The sequence below is a fragment of the Vulpes lagopus genome, chromosome 7 (genome assembly GCF_018345385.1).
Source record: "Vulpes lagopus strain Blue_001 chromosome 7, ASM1834538v1, whole genome shotgun sequence".
NCBI classification, from domain to species: Eukaryota; Metazoa; Chordata; class Mammalia; order Carnivora; family Canidae; genus Vulpes; species Vulpes lagopus.
In genome coordinates, this window is record NC_054830.1 from 90,998,724 (window position 1) to 91,022,332 (window position 23,609).

At 35.4% G+C, this 23,609-nt stretch overlaps 1 long non-coding RNA gene across 1 annotated transcript in view; it reads right to left on the reverse strand.

Annotated features, from left to right (window-relative positions):
* LOC121494240 overlaps positions 1-23,609 on the reverse strand; it is a 122,405-nt gene that overhangs the window by 59,932 nt on the left and 38,864 nt on the right. Inside the window, exon 2 of the long non-coding RNA XR_005988771.1 lies at positions 21,524-21,627. This is a non-coding gene — a long non-coding RNA (uncharacterized LOC121494240). The remainder of the gene's footprint in view (positions 1-21,523; positions 21,628-23,609) is intronic.

Consider the following 23,609-nt stretch of genomic DNA (forward strand, 5'->3'; position numbering starts at 1 on the left):
CAGGTAAGACTGTAGATATTTGCATGACCTGGAAAATTATTCTCAGACATTTAAGTCCCACTTTTACATAATGTAATAATACATGGTTTTAAATTTTGTGGGAAATATTTGAAATTCTTGTGATATTTCAAAATTTCATTATATAAAATATTGACAGGAATGCATTTTATAGGTGTTTTCCAAAGAGTTGTAAGTACCTTGCTAGATCCATCCTGGCCTTCTTTATACATATTTTTGATGAAGATACTAAGATGGTTCTTTCCCTATGTGCAGAATATGGAAGATTCTGCACCTAAAGTGACTTCCAAGGAGATAATACAGTGTTTGATAAAGAGCTGTGGGTCTCTGGCATCACTGCAAACTGCCCATTATTTTACTAGACTATGTTGTGTTTTCCATTTCTCTACGGAAAAGACTACTTAAAAAAAATTAATTTCAGATCCAGAAGTCTGCTCAGTGGGATAAGGCAGACAATCAGTGTTAAGACTTCCTAGAAGATACAGAAACAGCACCAAGTACAGACAAGAAGCTAATTTTAGGTACCAAGGGTATAAAGGATTTTAGTTTTCTCTCTTTTAAGTAGATTCTCTTTTCTCACTTTATGTTCTACTTTTACTTGAAATCCTGATTATAGTAATATTAGGCAGTATTTTCAATTATCTTTGTATTAAAAGCTCTATAATTACTAAAATTGGAATCATGTGCACTGTTCAACATACCACTCTTGCAGAATGATCTGAGGATGCTGGCTATTTGGAAGGTAAGTGGTTTAATTTACATGGCAGATTTCCAGGCTACATAATTACTCTAGTATGAAAGGCAGACTAGAAATATGTGGGGTATACACTTTCTAGTAACCAGATGATCATAAGAAACTACATAGCTCTTACTCATTTAATATGTTGGGCTTAAAGAAGCCATTTCTTTCACTTCTTTAAAAAAAACTCTACACCTTAAATGAAGTGCACACATGTAGTAATTACATGTGTAAATCCTAGATGAACTAACAAATATTTTCTGAGGATTTCCTGTGTGCCAGGTACCATGCAATATGCTTTGGATTAATCATCCCATTTAATCTTCTCAACAATCATGGGGTATAACTCAAATGAGGAACAATAACTGAGGGCAATTTAATCTCAAAAATAGATTTGCAATTTGCCCAATCTATAATAAATTCTCAATAATCTCACATTAAAAATTAAAAACACATTAAAAAGTAAGGTAATTTTAATAAAAGAGAGAGATGGTTTCAACCAATATGTAACCTAGATTCCATGTATTTGATTAATTCACTCAATTGCTATTTTTGAACAAGAACTTCAAGTCCTTCCTTGGAATATCATTTACCCTGGAGCTGAGATTATACCTTATTTATACTTAATATTTTGGGATCTAGCGTATGTCAGTTTCCTTATCTGGTTTATAGCTCCTACATCTGGAATTTTTGGTGGGTTGCCTGCTTTGAGTGTTTACTCTTTGCATTTGCCAGTTACAGATTTCTTTGTAAAACCCCTCAGTTGAGTCTAGTTTTCTGTCCCAAACAGACAAGTACCCAGCAACAGAAAGTCTTGAATGTAGAAAGTGTGAATAAGAAAAGGAAATGGGTATAGACAAACTCTTTGTGATCTGACTACCCACCAATGGGAGTCATCTACCCCCACCCCCAATGGGAGACCTGAGCCATTTACATTTGTTTGAGATTGCTGTGTTTAATTCAAACTTTCCCAAAGAAAACAAGCAAACAAAATGCTTCCCTGTTCCACCTCACCTTAACTGCTGATGAATGTAGTTATCCCTGTGAATTCCATGCAAACTGATTATGTTTACTATATAACTTGGGGTGGAAGATCTACAAGATTAGTAGATGACCATGCGCACGGGGACAAGCATGTAAATAACTGTCTGACTACCGGTCTGTGATGTGTACATGGTGTTCCCTTCTCTTATCTTAAATTCCTTGAAATTATGCATTACACTCCTGCCCACTGCTTCATCACAGTGTGAAATAACTTAACTGGAAAAGAGAATCTAGTAATAATCAAGCATCTGGAGGTCAGTGGCTTAGCACTAAAAATGATGTGTAATCTTTTGATAGTAAGTCTGGGTTCCTGAGCTGTGAAGTTAATTTTTTAATAATATTTCTAGTCAAATGGCAATGAGGTTCTTGTTTTTGCAGGCTTTGTTTTATTTGAAAACAACAGCAAAGCTTTCCATCAAGTCAAATAAATATTAAAAAGGCATTTACAGTGTGTTCATTGGTAGTGGTTACCAAAAATAAAAGCTAATATTAATTTCATATAGTATCTTTCAGGTAACATATTAACAACTTCACATGTATAACTCCTCTTTAGAGAGGTTAGGTAAGTTGCCCAGGTAATATAGCTGGCAAGTGGCAGAACCACTATTTGAATACAGAACAATTTCTCTTTGGGATCTGGCTTTTTAACAGCTACTCTAATACGGTTTTCCTAAAGAATAGCAACCACTAAGGTTGTATTCTCTGCCTACAAGCTCATTTTCAATGAAAGAGATGGATAGATATAGACATACAGAGGCAAGCAAAACATTAATGAAGACAGCAAATCATAGATGCAAACAAACTGTAAAACAAAACAAGCAAAGCATAATACAAAGGAGATGAAAGAAGGGATAATTCCTAATAGGAGACCTATATTGGTTCTGCCTTACATGGGGCTAGAAGGAGTTGTTACACATGCTCCTAGCCCCCTTTACCTTTTTAAGCTATTCATTTTCCTCCATCTTGTCTGAACCCCTGACTGTGATAGATGCTGCTGATTATCTCTTGGGATTTTTTCTTCCTAAAGAAAGAGATATATTGATGTCTGATTTTGGCACTTCCCTACCTGGAATACTAAACTTCATTGAATACTAAACCTTAGTGTGAATCAGTTCTGACTTACGAAATTTAAATAGAAGTTTACGCATTTCCAACTTACAGAAAGTTTTCTTAATTGGAGTAGTATGCTCCCTTCACTCTCTTCTTTCTTGTTACCTGGAAAGTGGAGATGGATCAGAATCTGAGACCATGAAGTGAACTTGCGAGTGGAGGATGCGTGTGGAAGATCAAGCAGTAAGATTTATGAAGTCTGACATAATGGATCACCCTATTTTCCCTAGAATGCTTACCTCTAAAATTTTACTTAAAAATTATTACCTCACAGTAATAATCAAAATCTTGTACTCAACTCTCTGATTCTTAAACTAAACCAAATTCAAGCCAAACTACCCTCATTGTTTGGGGTTCATGAAATGTCTTTAAGAACTTCTCATTCTTCAGTGCTATTATATGTTAGGTTTCTTATTAGTTCCTCATATTTATTAAGAACGTAGCATCTGGCCCTTATACTTTCCCTCCACCCTAACTCCCATCACCGCCATATATAACTTCCATGATCTTAGACTTGATCTCCTTGGGTACAACTCTACTACCTACACTGTATTTAAACATTACCTACCTATCTATCTATCTCCACTAGAACTGTCCTATGAGAAGGGCTGGGAATAGCAGGAAGCACTAGCAATGAACACAACTGACTCCTAGGTCTTGATTTCCTAATACCATTTTCCACTAAAAGAAATAATTATCCATGGATAAATGGCAGATTTCAGAGCTGTAGAAGATAATATAGGCCTGTTATATCTTTTTGTGCCAGAAAGCAAAGCAGTGCTCAAAGAACAATGAGAGCATGTCAAAAGGGCTTTGAAGTCAACTTCAATGGGCTTCCCACTGTTAAAAGTTCCTTCGTTAGTACCAAAATATAGTCAATCTTCATTATTCGCAGATTCCATATTTACAAATCTGCCTGATTCCTGAAATTTATTTGTAACACCTAAATCAATACTCATTGTAGTTTCACAGTCACCCACAGGAATACAAAGAACACTAAAAATTTTGCCTCTTTTGATACACGTGTTCCCAGCTGTGGTCCAGTTTGAGGTCTTCTACTGTAAAAAAGTATCCTTTAAAAAGTGTATTTAATGCCATGATTTTCACATTGTATGCTTTTTGTTGATGAATGTACCATTTAAAATGCACCCCCACACACACTCAGGCATAGCCCGGAAGTGCTGTGTAGTGTTCTTAGGCACAAGAATGCTGCAAAATGCTGTTAAGTAGAAAATAGTATATGAGATAAGTTTCAGTAAGACATGAGTTATACACAGTACTGTTGGGAGTGAGTTCAATGTTAATGAGCCAACAAAATATATTAACTAAGTTCCCTTTAAAGAAACACACACACCACAAGATTATTTATTGATCAGTGAATTAAAATGTTCTAACCAGAAGCTCACAGGCACCTAGCCTGTGTTTTCCCTAGGAGTAATGCTTGAATATTTGTAGTTCAGTGTTCATGGTGACTTTATAGGACACAGAACGACCACAAAGATTGAGAATCAACAGTAAATAACAGTAGTGATAGATTATAACCTATTGAATAAAATGGGAAACCACAAATCTATAAAAAATATAATTAATTAATTAGAAATATGATTTAAAAGAGGATATTTTCTGGTAGGGTGCATGAGGATGTGGCATCTCGTCTGTGATATTCCTACAAAAGCGCATATTCTGTACCTAATCATGAGGAGACAGCAGTCAAGCCCAAAGTTTCAAGGTTATGAAATCAATAAAAGACTGAGGAACTTCCAAAATAAAGAGCACTAAAATGACATAATGGCTTCATGCAACATAAGATTCTGGACTGGGTCAATTTGCTATAAAAACAAACAAATTGCTATTGGGACAACTGTCAAAATTTGAGTCGGGTCTGGGGTTAGATGATGGTAATATGTCAGTTTTGATTATCTGATTTCTATGCCTGTTTTGTGTTTACATAGGAAATTTCTTATTTGTAGGAAATAGGAGTATTCTGTTGGCAAGTTACTCTCAAATGGTTCAGAGGAAAAAAAAGTGCTTTGCACTGTACTTCCAATTTTTCTTTAAGCTTGTGATGCTTTCAAAATTAAAGGGTTTTTTTTTAAGTGGAACTATTTATTTATGAAAAAAAAGCCATACATACCATGTCTCCTACCAAAAAAAAAAATACTATATCATTTGTTTTGTCTTAAATAATAAATTTAAAGAGCTTTACATTTCAATGAATACGACATGATTTTATAAGGTTAATGTCATTACATAAATTAATTTATAAAAATAAATAAATAAATAAATAAATAAATAAATAAATAAATTTATACGGAATAGCATGATAATGTATCCAGTGGCATGGAGCAGCTTATTGGCCTATGACTTACACATTATGGGCCATTTCTAGAACCCTATCCTTTTTCATTTTTACTTTGCTGGTTCTCTTTTTTTTTTTTTTCTGGTTCTCTTATTTAAAGTACTTTCTCAGTTCATCACGAAGGGAGTTTTCTATAGGAAATTCTGTGCCAGGATCCCTGGGTGGCGCAGCGGTTTAGCGCCTGCCTTTAGCCCAGGGCGCGATCCTGGAGACCCGGGATCGAATTCCGCGTCGGGCTCCTGGTGCATGGAGCCTGCTTCTCCCTCTGCCTGTGTCTCTGCCTCTCTTTCTCTCTCTGTGACTATCATAAATAAATAAAAACATTTAAAAAAAAATCTTGTGCCTCATGGAATAAAAGAAATTCAGAGCTTGCCTGATACAAAGCTCCCTATAGCAGCTTATAGCTTTTTTTTTTTTCCAATTTGTACCTATGAATCCTAAATTCATAGGCTTACTGATCATATTTCTTAACTCTCTACTTTCTTCATTGGACAATGCAATATAAATGCTCAGTAGTCAATCTATATGCTTACAGTGGTGTCTAACTCCTATTTCTTAGGCACATGGGCTTTGTTCCCAGGAGTCACTTGCAAACTAGATCCACATAAATGTAAAAACATTCACATTACCTAAGTTATTATTAGTGTTCCATTTTGAAATAAGAATCCTTTGCTAATTTATTTGAAAATCCTAAAAAAAAAAAAAAAAAGAAAATCCTTCCATCCCCAAAGCATTCATTCAGCCACATTCCCCAAAGAATTTTTTAAGTAACCAGGCAATATAAATGGCATTTGTATCAAATGTAATCATAGCATCTCTGTCAGGTGGGCATCATGATTTAAACTTTAAAAAATGCAGTTGGCTGGTGTTGGTAGTGACACATTTCTCAGCTCTTTTTATTCTTACACATTCTTCTGTCTAGTGGATTTACTTCCTTTTTTTTTTTTTTTTTTGCTATAGTAATGAAATTTTCAAGGTCCTGAATTTCTTTTTCATGCACAGTGATTGCTATTCTTATCCCAAAGGATCCTTCAGTGAGATACTATTTGATTTTGGTGCTTCTTTTGTCATTGAATCTGTGTGACTATACTTTATTGTTTATTTTTAAAGGGTTAATAAAATAAAAATTATAATAATATACATTGAACTCTAAATAAAATAATTTTAAAACATCATGTATAGTATAGTCGCCTCTTGCGATATTTTAAAAGCTTGTATTTAAGTTTTTAGAACATACCTGTGTTTCTCAGTTTGGGCTACAGTTGAAAATTCCTTTGCGGGTGCCTGCCCAGCTCACAGTGACCCCTTTTTTCTGAGAGTTGTGTCCTTGTGATAATACTTATCATTTATAGAACCAGGAGACCAAATTGGATCCAAATTTGGCCAAATGTATTCTTCTCCTACATTTTTGAAATTGCAATTGAGAAAAAAAATATGCCAGTCTTGACTGGACTCATGAATGGGGGAGAAACATAATAAATGGGGAGGGGTGGCTGTATACATAAAGGATTAAAGAAAGCAAATTTAGGCAGAAGGAAGCTGATATGCAGTGAAATTCAGAGATAGGGCTGGAAACAGAGAAGAGCCTCCTAGATTCCTGACAGATTAGTAGTTCTTAGATTCTATAAGATTTTCAGGACTTTTTCTTTTTTTTTTTTTGGCTTAAGCCATTTTGAAATTTTTAAACTATATTTTAAGACAGAGGAGATGGAAATGCCAAATTATTCACAGCCCTCGAGTTTCAGATCAGATGGTGATATCAGAAAAGTAAAAACTCTGTGGAGAACAATTCAGCCATACCCAAATCCCTGGACACTCCATGCAAACCATAAAGTCTACCATAATATTAAGAAGTAGATTAGGAGTCCAACACTGAAGACTGTGTTGGGAGAAGGAGTATAAGAAAAATGATTCTTACTCAAATGGTTGAGAAGGGGTTAGTGACACCAAACTTTAGGGCTAAGTGGTTTTTTAGGGTTTCCAAAGTTTTCCCCAACCTGACTAGCTAGACTGCTTAGATTTTGCAGTACTATGAGACCTCTAGAATTTCTGTTCAGTTAATATTTCCACTAGTTCTTCTCTGCCATGCTTTACAAAAATTTTACTTGTATTTATGATCTTAGTATTCATCCAAAGAATTAATGCTACCATTACAACAATTTTTGGAGTTCTTTGTGTTCTTCTCACCTCTATGAGACTCTGCCCACACCAAATTGAGCTCTTTCAACAGCCCCAAACTCAGATCTCGGTCATAGTTCAGTGAGACCACCAAAATGTATTTGGGTTCTACTTTCCTACATTGTGGTCTAGAAAGTACATCCAGGGTAAAATCCTGGGAAATCATGAAGATTACCCTTTTCTTAGGCATACTAGTTCTCCACTGCCTACAGTAAAGTGCCTGAAACAAGCTTCACATAGTTTGTCCAGTTTTATGATAGCTGTTTATATGAGAAGGGCTAGACCAATATTCCTTATTCCAGCATGGCTGAACAGAAGTCCACCTTAAAACAATTTTAAATCATAGGATAGATGGCTTATTTTCTTCTTACCCCCAAATTGAATAGCAGCTTAATCTCCACAATGAGAGTGATTGTTACCTTTATCAAGCAAAGAAGATTTAAAAGAAACCACTTCAAAGAGGATTTTAGAAGAGCCCCAGTCTTACATTCTATTCTACTTTATCTTCAACCTCTCTACAACTGCTAGTGCTTGGGTTAACTTCAGTTGAAGTATTTGACTTTTCCAATCTCCAAGCTCTAAATCAACAGGCTTTCAGTCAATGTGAATTTCAAGCTGTAGATGGAAAAGACTGTTCTTAGAAACGCTGAATTTTCTTCTCTTTTCACTTTCATATAGATCTTATTTCAAAGCAAGCTTATTTCTTGTAATTGTAAAGGACCTAAAGGAAGTATAATCTAAAGTTATGTTAGATCAGAGTTCTGGCTCTGTGGTTTTCTTGGTTTCATTCTTCTTCCGTGTGTCAGTTTCATTGCCTAGTTAACTTCCTTTACGATGGCAATATGACCGCAGCGTTTCTTAGCTTTACATCTATACATCACACTATACTAGAAGGAGAAAGGTCATTTGTGTAACAGAATTTCCATGAAAAGTCTTGACATGGAGCCCAATGATTGGTTTAATCTAGTTTGCATGCTCCATCATTAACCTAGATAGGTTCCCAGAGGAGGCTGAGTGTTCTGGAAAAGAGAACATCAGCTGAATGCTTGGGAGGGAATCATAGTGCTTATTACAATTTCAGTCTGGTTTTATTTGTTGGATGTTGTGTCATAAGCTACTTTTTAGTCTTTAAAATCTTTTTGTTAAGATCATATGATACAATAAACTACACTTCCCAAATTCCTGAAATGTTTTGAAAACTGAATTATTTTCTTGAAGTCTCAATGGTAAAAATATCTTCCAAAGAATCTTAAATAGTTCCTGGGGATAGCTTGTTTCAGAGTTTATGTTTTTAAATTCCAACAATGTCACCATGGAAGGGGTTAAAGAAGATATTATTAATCTACACCTCAATTTACAAATAAAATAATTATGTCATAATATGCTTAAGTGGCTGGGCCAAATTCATAGACTAAATCAGTACAAGGCCAGTTATCACACCAAAATTTCACTCATCAGACTATACCAAATTTAAAACATCCATGTTATAGAAAAGATAAAATCATAATTTCAGTCAATGTACTTAAGTTTCAAATAGTAAAGAATTTCAACTTTTTTTCAAATTGTGGAAGACAAGATATTAATCATTCAAAGGGTAATGCAAGTTCATTTGTGAAGGTTAATTTATAGCACATTTTAAAGATATAAAATCTTTTGTCCTACTGTGCTGTTAATCATTATCTATAAATTATTATGTTCTATCAGATATGCATCATTCATTTCTCAGAAATTCTTTCTGTGTCACTAATTTGATATTCAATTCTTCTTCCCTCCCTGTCCTCTTCACTTCGTCCTTCCATTCTCTTCTTCCTCCCCACCCACACCTATTAACTCCGTCTAAAAGAAATAAATAGGTAAGATGAAAAGACACAAGCACCAACAATTCCTAAAACTCTACGACTATACCAAATAAAAGTATATTGCTATAATTTTATCCCAACTATATTCACTCTATTTTTTGCCACAACACTGCACAACATACTATAATACTCTATTTCAATTATATAAATATGTCTTACATATTTGATCCCCTAATCCTTATATTTATTCCTAAGAGTCAAAACCAAATCAGTTTGTATGGAGTGCTTAGCACAATGCCTGGACAAAATAAATATCCAATAAATATTAGCTATCTTTATTAAGTGATATAGAAAAGTACATATGTTTTTAAAATCTAAAATAAGAATTTCAACCAAAAAACTCACCTAGTGAAAAGCTACACTGTTCTCTGTTCTTAAAGGTTCTTTGGTTTGTGGATGGCACTATTTCTCATAGAAAATTAGTTTTTCTACTACTTTGCTCAGGAGTCAGGGCTATCCCTGTTTAGAAATTTCAGGGGAAAAAAATCCAATGAGGTCTATGATTGAAACTGTAAAGAATACAATAGGGGAATCTGAAATGTGTACAAGAAAGAGATTTGGTGATTAGAAGAGCCTGAAAATTAATATTCCTAAACTATAATCAGCCTTTTAAAAGAATAAGATTCTCCTGGTCTTTTTGAGCTGCTTGATTCATCCTATTTCTTTATTCAAAAAATAAGAACAGCTGCAAATTGCGCAAGATGAAATGTTTTGCATGAGGCCAAAGACTTTGTAACCTTAAGTAAGATTAAAGAGCTTTCCTCTAGAGGATCAACTTAGACATACCCTGAAGTGTTTTCCTGGTCCTCTGACCTGAGACAGAACTCTCCAGCACCGCCTCCCACTGAGCTAGCTGGTTACCACCCCCTCACTGTGGGGCAGAATTAATTAGTGTCTCTGAAACTCTTCCAAGCTACTGTCCAAAGGACATACATAACAGTGGCCCCTCAAGCATAATCATCCTGTCAACCTTTTACCACCCCATGGCCCATTTACACGGCTGCTGTTTTAACACTTATAGTCCTGCAGTAAATTTAGCACAGCAACATGCAAAGTGTTATTATTCTCCAGGGAGAGCATATGTAATATTTTCCTTTGCAAATTAGCAGTACTGAATGTACTCTTTCCTTCTTGCTATTCAGTATAGCCTTGCATTTTGGCATGCAACCTTAATAGAAATGTTTTCCTAAGCATTTGAAACACAAACAGCATCAGAACAATTTCTAGGCAGGGCACCAAATGAGGGCCTGTCGGAATAGGGGATCACGAGCTGTAAAGGGATTGAAGACAACTGCATGCACATCATCCATCATGTTTCTGTCTGAGGTACCGAGTGGGGAGAGTTTGTCGCCTCTGCTACTCCTGGGAGTGCAGAGCCTATCAATCTAGCCATTTCAGCAATGTCCGCTATGCCTTTCACTCTCCACTTGCCTGGTAGATCTGGAGCCTTTCTTCAGACGATCCCTGCCCTTCCATCTGCTTTGGCATCTGTGCTAGGAGTAGGAGCAAAGCCTCACAGCTGTGGTTCCCCTTGCTCAAGCCTCCAGGACAACTCTGCAGATGCTCTAAGCACATTATAATTGGGATATTCTTTCAACCACTGCTCACATATTCCTTTTGAGTAGTGCAGAGAAGAGAATAAAACCCATCCGAAGTAATCCTGAAAACGGAGGTTTCTCCTCTTTAGCCAAAGAACCACAACAAATTTCCAAGGCAAACAAGTTACCAAGATTTCTGCTAAGGATGATTCAAATAGCCAATGATCTCCTATGGATCGGGTAGGAAAAAACACTCAATGGTACTAAAGATTAAAAATAAAAATCAGAGCAACTTAATTTAGAAATTTTTTATTCTATAATTTGTTGTGTGTATATGTGTATGTGTATGTATGTATGTGCTTGGTAGAAATAATACATGTTTATTGTAGAAACCTGGGAAAATATGGAGAATTTTAAATATTTTACTTAAAATAGGGTAAGGAAGATTATAGCCTATGGGATAAAAACAGCCTATTGCCTTATTTTTGTAAGTAAAATTTGATTGGAATACAATCATACCCATTTGTTTACCTATTGTCTATGTCTGTTTTCATGCCACAAAAAGAAAACTGCCAGCAAAGCCTAGAATATTTATTATCTAGCCTTTTGGAAGGCAACAAAAATAATTCATAATCTGATCCCTCCAAAATAACCACAGTTATGGTTTTACATAATGTCTCTTTTTTACGCCCTTAAGGAAGGAAAATATACCCTTCTCTGAATTATACCTTAATTCTCCTTTAAGAGGAAGAACTACCAAATCCAAAGACACAGATCCAGGGTACCTAGGTAGCTCTGTTGGTTAAGTGTCTACTTTTGGCTCAGGTCATGATACCAGAGTCCTCAGATCTAGCTAAAGTACTGGGATCTAGCCCTGTGGCAGAATGCTTGCCAGCAGGAAGTCTCCCTCTCTCTCTTCCCCTCTTCCCGCTTGGTCTCTCTCAAATAAATAAATAAATAAATAAACAAACAAATAAATTTTAAAAAACAAAACAAAAACAAAAACAAAGAAACATCCATGTTTCCTAGTGAATGGAAAAGTCAGCAAACAGCAACAAATAGATCTTCCTTTCTGCTGCTTCCTGTCTTCCCTGGAGCCTGGCCCATGATGAAGTCTGGATTTGGGCTGAGGCAGGGAGTGAAAGCCTTTTCATCTAAGTAGTTTGCTTTGGCCTAGGTTAACAAAGAACACTTTATCTTAGAGTTTTGGAACCAAACCTAATATCACAGTTTAAATTCAAAATATCAACTCAGCCATGATAAACATACACAAGTTTTATTTTTTCTAATACGTAACATCAATTTTTTTCAAAGATCGTCTACATCCCCACAAGACATACATCTTATACTTAGCAATTAGTAATATTTGATTCCCAGTAATTTCGATATTTTTATAGTCATTTTTGAGTTCCCATCATGAAGAAATTGCAAATATCTGTGTCAATCACTTCAGAGATGACTATGGGTTGGAAGGGAAAGATTTATTCTTTCTCCTATCTTTTCTCCTCCCTTGCACTTGCTTGTGTTGATAAGGGAAGGGAAAGCAAAGTATTCACCACACGTTGTTGGTGAGTGAATTGTGTTTTGTGTCCTTCGCTGCTGGCTTCTGATGTTAAACTCAAGATCTTGTCCATAGGTCAGGATAGGCATGTAGAAAACCACTGTCTAGATATTGCAGACCCAGGCCAGTGCAGCTCCCACATTTTCAGGGGTCTGTGTGAGAGACCCAAGTGCCACTTCCATCTGCTCCCCACTTCAATTGACAGCTACATCAATGCATTCTTCTAATGAAAATACCTATCTGTGTCTCAGTAAGGTGACCTATGATAAGTCAATGAGACCTCATCAGCTATCTATAGTCCCATTTGAAGGTAAACACAGATTGATGGGATCCTTTTCCCTACCTCAGAGAAATTGTAGGGAGTGAGGGAAAGAGCAGGGAGGGAAGGTTTTCTTTTCCCCTTCTCCTTTGCTGCACACCCTTACATCATCCCTCTGGTATTTTCCCCCTATGCTTTGATTTTTGAAATGGTTATTTATCTCCTAACAGTCAGAAAAGTCCAGACAGAGAATAGCAAACCAGGTTCCTTCTAATCTTACACCAGGTTCCTCCTCTTGGATATGACTTTAAACTTCAATAAATGATAAAGCCATGTCCATCTCTTTCCCTGAAAGATGAACGAAATAGAAAGGATAAAGCATTATTGCTCTATATTCTCCTGTCCTTCCTATCTTCTCTTCCAAAATAGGGTACCTTCCCCCCATATTTATCTCTTTATTAGAAAATATAAAAGGAGAATGCCTAGAGCAAGAATGTTGACAATACTCCATCTTTGGCCCTCCATCTTGTTCCTGTCCACAGAGTGACATCATTTAGGGTTACTTATTCCAGGCCCCTTGGAGGTTAATGTATGCCCTGACTGGAATATGAGAAGGCTTGTTCTGGTCATCCTTCTGTTGCACAGGTGATGCCACTCTAGATAACTAGTAGAGATCCCTCCGGCACACATCTGGCACTATTTTAGATAACTACTCTTCGACTTCACAATGATCCCCTTGCTCTATAAATTCTGTGGATTAAGGTGTGGACTTTGCAGAGAATAGCTGCACAGTGCCTGGATTGTCATCCACCCAATCCTCCCCCCACCACCCTCCATCAGTAAGTTACTCTGAATAAAACTCTGTAAATATTATGAGGTGGCTTGTTTTGCTATTTGGTCCCAAAGTGCCTTCTCAGTTTGGAGGATACTTTACTGTCCCTCCTCCACCCTCTAACACCAGGGTTCTACTAGACTGTCAATGCTCTGCAAACTCTGTGTTGCCCTCTCTAGCGTTTTTTTTTTCCTCTCTAGCATTTTTATCTCCAAATCTCCAATGCCTAAATACTCTCCACATCACAGATATGCCAGTAATGGACATATTAATCCTTGATATTTTATATAGTATTCTTGTAACTATTCCCAAAAGTGAATCATGAATTTCAAAGTTCTTCCTTTTGAATTTTGTAAAGCACATCTCTTTTACCATAAGAGGTAAGCTACTTTACCAGCAATCTCTGAAATCATTAGTAATACAAGGGAAAACAAAAGCGTCATTATTGATTATTTATATCCTCATGCTATTCTAGCTATTAATAAAATTATACTTCTCTTTTCTTTGCTGTGTTCCACATGTAAATATTGCAAAACCTAGGAAAGAGTGATAAGCCAAGAAAGCACTAGGGCTATATATTCTACCACAACTCCTGAAATTTCTTAAATTATAAAACAGGAAGTTTTTTCAGCCAAACCTTTTTTTTTCTTTTTTTTTTTTAGAGAGGCAGGGAAGGAGTAGAAGGAGAGTGTGAGAGAGAATCTTAAGCAGGCTCCACGCCCAGTGCAGAGCCCTACACAGAGCTCAGTCTCATGACCCTGAGATCATGACCTGAGCAAAAATCAAGAATTGGATGCTTAACCAACTGAGCCACCCAGGCACCTCTCTTTTAACCAAACTCTTACTGGATAATTGTTTATTCAGATGTCATTACTATTTGTTCTTCTAAGATTTTTTTCAAACTAAATAAAGGAAAGATTTGAAGGCTCAGTGAGAGAGATACATATATACAATCCCAAACCTAGTGATTACTGTTGTTTTATGAATATTATTATATGAGTTTATTTAGGCTATTAAATTTGTTGCTAATACAAAAAATAAAAATAAATAAATAAATAAATTTGTTGCTGTTAAAAGACCTACGCTAGACGGAGACTAGTAAAAGACTGATAGTTAAGACTTCTAAATCATAAAGTTTCAGTCTTCCACTCAAAATCTGGACATACAGAAATCTGCAAATCTTCTAGAAAATACAAGTGTGTTTGAATGCATGTTTCTATACTGACAGCTTGATGAAAAGATATTGGTTCTTTGAGATATATCTGTGGCCACATAGAATCATCAAATGCCTTATTACAATTCATTGTGCCAACATAGTATTAGGGTAGACCCTTTTTTTCTAGGGGGTCTTCTTTCTAGAAGAAAAAAACTTCTGCATTTGCCACATCCTTCATTACTATAAATTCTTTTGCAGTTCCTTGATTCTGCTATATAGAAGTCTACTGTACAGAATAAGGTCTTTCTCAGAGATGTGAACCCATAGACAAGCAATAGGCTTGACTTGACCTTTGGTGGGAAACGATGAAAAGAGTCAAATACAGTTTTTCTTGAATATTTCACTTGGTACAACTCATAAAGACTTATCATTTCAGTTGTCTTTTTGATTAAAAAAATTAAGTAGAGCATATAATAGATGTTGATTATGGCATCAGAGAATGAGGTTTTTAAAAATCTTTCAAGGAAATTCAAAGATCATGGAACAAATAAAATAAGATTGTGTTTTATTTAATATCTATGATGAGAAGTAGCATTTATTGAGTGTTTACTTTCCAGTTCTGTTTTAAGTATTGCTTTTATGGAATCAGTGTACTAACTGTCATATTGATATATTAACCTATAATACTGATTAATATTAAATAGTATATTTAGGCATATACTATCTAATCAATTCCATAAGAGTTTTATAGATAAAGAAACCAAAGTTCAAAAAAGTTTAACTGGGGGGTGCCTGGGTGGTTCAGTTGGTTAAGCATCTGCCTTCGGCTCAGGTCACGCTTTCAGGGTCCTGGGATGGAGCCCCGATTTAGGCACCCTGCTCAGTGGAGAGCCTGCTTCTCCCTGTTCCCTACCTCCACTCATGCTTTCTCTCACTATCTCCCTCTCTCAAAAACAAAATAAAACCTTTAAAAAAAATAAACAAAAAGGTTAACTTAACTGTAATTATGTGAAATGATAGATGTAACTAACCTTATTACGATAATCATTTTACAATATATACAAGTACTAAATCATTACTTTGTATACCATAAACATGCACAATGTTATATGTTAATTATATCTTAATTGAGCTGGATGAAAAAGGAAAGTTAGCTGATTTGCCAAGTTTTGTAACATCTGAGTATTGAAATTTATTTCAAACTCTGGCTGCTCTAGCATGCATAGATATACTATAGGTTTGATTTATTAATAGATATATTCATTCAATAGATATTTATTAAGCATCTGTTATGTGCCAATCACTGTGCTAAATGATGAGATACAAAGCAAAATTATGCATTGACTCTTGTCCTCAAGGAGTAAACAATCTAATAAGATAAAATATCCATGAGGCTGACAAGCCTTATACATCTTTGTATCCCCAGCATATGCCATATAGTACCTGACACTGAGCAGAGGCTCAGAAGTTGACATTATATTGGACATAGCAGCATGCATTTATCAGAAGTGGAATATTAGTCACAGAAAAGAATGAGATCTTGCCATTCACAATAATATGGATGGACTTAGAGGTTAATGCTGAATGAAATAAGTCAGAGCGAAGAAGACAAATAAAATGTTATTTCACTTACATGTGGAATCTAAAACACAAAACTAATGAACAAATAAGAAAACAGCAGAGTCAGACCTATAACTACAGAGAAAAAATTGGAAATTTGGGGAGCAGAAGGGAATGGTAGGGGATAGTGAAATGGGTAAAGGCAGTTAAGAGGGTACAAATTTCTAGTTATAAAATAAATAAGTCACAGGAATGAAAATCACAGCATAGGGAGTATAGTTAATAACATTGGAATAACTTTGTGTGGTCACAGATGGTAACCACACTTACTATGGCGAGCATTGAGTAATGTATAGAATCATTGAATCACTGTGCTATACATTTGAAACTAATATAATTTTTTTTTTAATTTTTATTTATTTATGATAGTCACAGAGAGAGAGAGAGAGGCAGAGACACAGGCAGAGGGAGAAGCAGGCTCCATGCACCGGGAGCCTGATGTGGGATTCGATCCCGGGTCCCCAGGATCGCGCCCTGGGCCAAAGGCAGGCGCCAAACCGCTGCGCCACCCAGGGATCCCCGAAACTAATATAATATTGAATGTCAACTATACTCCAATAAAAATAAATAGATAGATGGATAGATAAATAGATAAAAGCATGAAGACAGAGTTTGAAACAGGGATTTCTAAATCATTGTGAGGGTCGGGGGAGCTTTTCAAAGGTGATGATCTCCATGTGCAGAAAATGTGTAAGGGCTATCCAAGCAGCACGCTGTCTTCCATCTGTGATCTTTGTTGTTCACATCCATGCACTCCAAAATGCTGTTCTTCAGGAAATTTGTATTCCCCTTACAGAGACTGTCTCATATGGCTCATACTGCCTATTATTTATCATGTGACAATCATAGCAAGGTATTCAATTAAGACCTCTAAGAAGAAAGAAACATGAATTCTCATGGGACAAATATTCTTAGGAATATGCACACTACTTCTTTCCACTGAGTGTACAATCCTTATAAGGCCTACCTGGAGATTCTTCTCCCTCATAATGCCTTTCCCAACTAATATAATAATGAAGTGAACATCCCTTCCTTGAAGTCTCTTAGCTCTCATCATCTATTGTGATAGGTAGGTGCTTAGCATAGGAAAGCTCGTCCTATTATTCAGGTTTTAGGTCTATATGTAGTCTAACTACTCATTCCAGCTGGAAACACAACTCATTTCTTATACTAATATAGCATACGTTTTCTGAGCCCACTGTCTTACTTATTTTTCTGTATCCTCCAGAGATGCGATGAAGTTAGCAACCAATGAAATTATTTCTACCAGCTTTATGACCCTGGAGGGTAGCACACTGCTCTGTAACCAGCATGCATTCAGTAAACATTTATTGATGAGAATGAATAAATGCTAATATTTTCCTGAAATGTAATCACATTTAAAATTTTTTGCTTGTTTGTTTTTCAGGTTATTTGTTGAAAACTGGTTTACACATCATATGAAGCAGTCCTCCCTCAGCTAATATGTCCAATTCACATAAACACTTTTACAGAACAATCATTTTCCTCTTCCCATTAAATGATATCAGGAAATGATTTTTAAAACCTGGTCTAGTCTTTTCCTGAACAACAAATTCACCATGTTGCTGAAATTATGATTTATTAAAGTGAAAATGAGATATCTTATGCACCACAGCAGAGTGAATTTTTGCACTGCTGTTAGTATTACTCTTATCTTATTTTACTCACAGTCTGGTACTTTACCATTATTAGTTAAATAGCTGGAATAATGTATGTAACCAAACGAGGATCATGCTCCCAATATTATTGAAATGCATACAATTAATTAGTGAATATCTGGAAAACCAGTAAAACATTAGATCTGACAAGGAAATACTGTTTCATTTGTTTCTGAAAAAACATGGTTGTGGACTTGAGAAAACATTTAATAAACAACGACCAATCAAGCCTAAGCTTGTGGCAATCCTGGATGTTAGGCACAGAAAGTAAACGAAGATGAAAATACACTCTTTCACCTTTGTTTTTATCCACCTATATTTTTTCTATAAATATGCATTTGTTTTATGTACAGTCAAGAGCAGCTTAAAAGAATTACATAAACATGATTTCATTAAATCATTGTTTCACAACAATTTTTATAAGGTTTTTTTCATTAAAGCTTTTGCATTGCAATAAGATAAGTAGAAGAGAGACTAAAGAATATTTACAAAAATGTCAAAAATAATAAAATTTAAAAGACAGACTTCTTTAGTAGAACACTTGTCTTCAGAGGCACAAATAAAATAGGAGATGGAGCTTCAAGCATGGAAGAGTAAAGAGGATTGGTCACCCCTTCCTTCCAACAGCCCTCTAACCTTCTCCCACTCCTCTTGGAATAATTCTCCATGCTTAAAAGAGATGAAGTGGAAATTCTACCAGTTAGGGAGCTGTTTGAGCCCCATGAATGCGGCCTTTTTTCAAGCATGGCTCAAGCCTTACCCATGCCTAACAAGGTGTACTCGGCTGGGAATCATCCAGTTGCATGGAAGAGAAACACAGTCATCACATCAGCTAAGTGTAATGGGGGAGAGGGAGATGTTGTTGGTTCATTGCAGGAAATTCTCAATAAATCTCAAGACGAGGTAGAGAACTAGGAATGCAAAGTTGACCAGAACCAAAGTAACAACTCTCTAGGGCTGCAGGCTTTTTTCTTTTCTTTTCTCTCTTTTATTTTTTCCTGCTTTTCTCTAGATATCTCTGCTTTGTTTTCTTTTTCTTCTACAGACCAGCTTTTTCTCATATCTTCCTAGAGCCACCATTGACTGTGTCAGCTTCAGCTCATTTAAATGCCCTAAAAAGAATAAGTAGAGTAACTGTGCCTCAGATCCCAATTCCTGGGAAAGATAATCTAATTGGCTTCTTGAAAGCCAGAGTAATCTCCTGCTGGATTAGCTGTGGTCAGGGACTCTAAATCATTTAGTGCCAGTGTTGTCCTTCCTATAGTATCAGAGAAATCTGAGCTGGGGTAAAATTTGACATAGTTTCAACTATAGACTATAGGTATAAGAGCACTACAGATTCTGCCTTAGTCAGGGCCTCTGTAAACTTACCTTTAAGGGAACCAGAATCTTACCCAAATCCATCTGTAAACACATTAAGATATTAGATCTAGCTTTGTTCCCAGAGTATTGACTGATTCAAGTACTACTACTTATTGTGACAAAGAAAAACTGTTTTCTGATAATATGTTATCCAGTAAATTATTGACTTTGACATCTTTTAGGATGGTATTGGTGCACTACCTGTATCAGTAAATATTTAGAATACAGGCCTTGATTTCTGTCATCTGCCTTACTTTCACCTATGATGCCAATTCTTTCAATTAATTTCATGAAAACAACACAACTAAAAACAAAACTCCAGATAATTTGAAATCAAGGACTATCACCATTCTTCATATTATCAATTCCTTTACAAATTCTCTTAAGAATTAGTGTATCTGTTCCCTTTTTTTTCTCCCTTCTCTTTCATTCTTTTCTCTCCCTTCCCCCCTTTCCTGAACAATTTAGCCCAAAAGCCATTTGGAGGAACTGAGCAAGACAGGTATCCATGTGGTGGGAGGGAAGTAACAGCAGCCTGGCATGGTATACTGGAACTCAGGAGGGATGGCTATGGCATGCAGCAAGAAAATGGCCCAGAACCAAGAGGAATGAACTAGAGCTTCCATGCAGGAGGGCATCCCAGGGTGGGGTGTCAGAGACTATGCAGGATGAGATTATCTACAGTGGTGAAAATGGCCTGGTGTTCAAGTCCCAAATGAGGTGAAGAGAGTGTATATTCAAGTGGAGAGGTGCCATAGGGATCTGGTGCAGGGTATCAAAGCCTAAGCAGGGTAAGACGGGCATTGAGATAGAGGCACAGTAAAGTAGACAAAGCAGTAAGAATGGCAGTTTGGATAAATACTTGAATATGTAGCCAAAATTAAGAATGCATCAAGTAACTATATTGAGAATAATAGGAACCAATTTTCTTACTGTCAAAGGAGAGAAACTAGAATAAACCTTGCGGTGCTGGATTTAAATTGCAGATATTAGTTACCAAATGGGTTAAAATATACAGAGATAGAGATATAAAAAGTATACATAGATAAATATATTCATAGCTAGATATATAAAATCTGTAAGTGTTTTATTCTCTAGTTCTATCTATTGAGAGGACTAAACAGCAATATCCCTCCAAAAAGAAGCATTCTTACATTCCATATCTTAGTTTCTAAAAGCCATTCTGCAAAATAAGGAACCATGGATCCCTAGAAAAATAGCTGATCTCAGGATGGGGACAGGCAAATATAAGATGACTCTGAAATACCATTTTCACACCAGAAAGTAAGGAAGTATTCAAAGAATGATGAGAATAAGTCAAAGGATACAGAGCCCAGGTTGAAGAGGCTCCTACTAAACAAATCTGGGACAATGTCAGCAACAATAAAAATAATAATTATAAATTATAAGCCATTGAATGAAATAGTATTTCATAAACCCATAGTGATACAAAACATAAATGAATATATTGAAATTTTATGAGGACCAGAATTTTACATAGCTTCAAAATAATTCTTCCCAAAATACTAATAATTACAAAGGGCAAGATCACAAAAATTAAGGAAATTCTGAGAAAGTGTTCCACATCTGAAGACACTTAATATCAGGACAACTAAACACAATATGTGTTTTCTGTTTTATTTTGTTATAAAAAACTTTATTGGGACAACAAGTAAAATTGGAATAGATTTGATTATAGTAACAAACAAATGGTATTTTCCCGATTTTGACCTTTGCACTTTGGTTATATATTGAAAAACATGAATATCTTTAAGCTCCAGCATTGTCCAGGTCCAGAAAGCAGAAAATCAAAGACAGGCAAAAGAAACAAAATGCACATAGTAATTAAACATTTGTATTTAAAATGTTAAGTTTAAATAACTAAATATGGATATTAAAATTCTTTACAATTAATAAAAGAAAACATATATTGAGCACTTTTGTCAAGATGCCATTGCATATTTTTTACACATTCTCTTAATAAAGAAAACAGCTAAGAAAGAATTAAATTTTTCTTTCAACATGAAAAAAAAAAAAACCTGTCATAGAACAGTTATTTGCCTAAGATTATATCATGTAAACATGTTAAGGTCAGTAGGGTACAGTGAACATGTAACAACTGGCTTCCTAGAAGGGGGAAATCCCTGCTTTGTTGCATTTGCCAATTTCTGTGCTATAAGTACTCCCACCAAGGCTGATTTCAACCTACCATCAAACATGGTCTCTGAGCGCTGTGTTAGGAAGAGATGCCCACAAGCTCTTCTTTCAAGCCAATGCAAGGTAAGCCAGCTTTCAGGACAGCACTGGTTAAAGCTAAGATTTGAAAACAGACAACTGAAGTCTAGAGCTGACTATATCATAATACTTGTATTTAAATCTTTATATAAAGGGTGTGTGTATGTAGGAGTATGCATACCTGTCTGCACATAAGGGCCAGCACAGGAGTCCGTATGAATGAATGACCTCTATCCTGATGAAGAAAACCCTCACATAATGAATGAATGAATGAATGAATGAATGAATGAATAGATACATAGAAAGTTTTCATATAAAGAAAAAATAATTTTAATATAAAGTAGGGACATATTTTCTAAAAAAGGATTAAGGATACATTCCCAAGACAACACAAAAAGAGGACCCAAATAGACCAGAATATTTGGATAGAGTTTCACTAATTATTAGTGAAAAAGAATAAAAAAAACACAGATAAATATATGTAGGTAGCTATCTCTAATGAAGCTTTTCCTTTAGAGTCAAAGCTTTTCCTTTAGAGTCCTTTTTCCTTTAGAGTCAAATTAAGTGTAACTTAATTAGTCTTTGACCTCATGATTTTTATTTTGTTGGCAACCATTTAGCTCTTACTGATATATTTCATTCATATCTATTGTATGTTGTCATTAAACGAACTTCCAGATCAGGAAAAGAAATTAATTTATATTTATTGTTTTGTTCCCTTTTTTCAGAATCACGGTACTTTAATAATTAGAGGAAATAGTACATTCATCTATGGGTCGCTTTCTACAATTAACTGATTGTTGTTTACCTGTTGATGACCTATTTCTTTGTTTCAGGTCAACAACTGTGATTCTCCTCTGCTTTTTGCTCTCTCTACTATCCCCAAACACGGTAATTATGGGCTGCCTCTTAATTGTGACATCTAGAGTAAATTATGATACAATTCAGTTTTTAGATGAGGATATTGAGTCTCAGGAAATACAAGAAATCTACCTGAAGACAGGCCCAGTGACAGATAATAGAGCTGGCTCTATAATTCTTAGTTCAAAGTCACATTGTGATACTGACAAACTTTTACAACTGTATTTTTTTCTGTTGGAAAAACATCTATCTTTAGCAACCTTCAATTATATTTTATTTTATATTAATATGGAAAACTATCTTAAAATTACTGGTCATTTTCAATAACTGCCTTTTTGTTCTCAATGCTATTAATAACAGGCTGTGCTGTTATAACAGAACTAATTAAGAAAATAGCCCTGATTCTATGTGCATCTTACTTCATAGAGTGTATCACATAATTATAGACACATATAAAATAGATGAAGAAAAGCCCTTTGGGATAAATTAAGAAAGAAAATATTGTTCTAGATGTGAACAAAATTGTCAAAATGTAGCTGTGTTCTTAGTTTTATTTCAAGTACATTCTTTATATCTTATGACCCTAAGGAGGAAGGGCACTGAGAATAGAAATATATACATACATGTATATATATACTTAATTATATATCAACGTAAATATATATATAATAAATATAAATATATTATATATATAATAAAATGAAAACTCAAGGAAGAAGAGATGAAGTTCCTGTCAAATTCTTCTCTGGAATATAGCTTTCACACAAACACAATGGCAATGACTTGAAAGGGTTGTTGCTCTTAGTCTGTTCCTCTTGTCTTCTTTACTAATTAAATTTCACAACGTGAATATTATCAAATAATATAGTTTCCATGCATGTTTCTTTGTATAAATTTATTCAATCACTATAGCAATGAGTGAAGTATTATTTTTCCTAACTTATATAATAGACAATACAAATCAGGGAGGTTAGGGGCACCTGGATGGCTCAGTCAGTTAAGTACCTGACTCTTGATTTTGGCTCAGGTCATGATTCTAGGGTTGTGAGATCGAGTCCTTCACAGGGCCCCTCACTGGGCATGGAGCCTGCTTAAGATTCTTTGTCTCTCTCTCCCTTTACCCCTCTCCATCTTCTCTGTCTTTAAAAATATATATACCAGGTAAATAAGATAACTTTTTTAGGGTTTTACATGAGAAA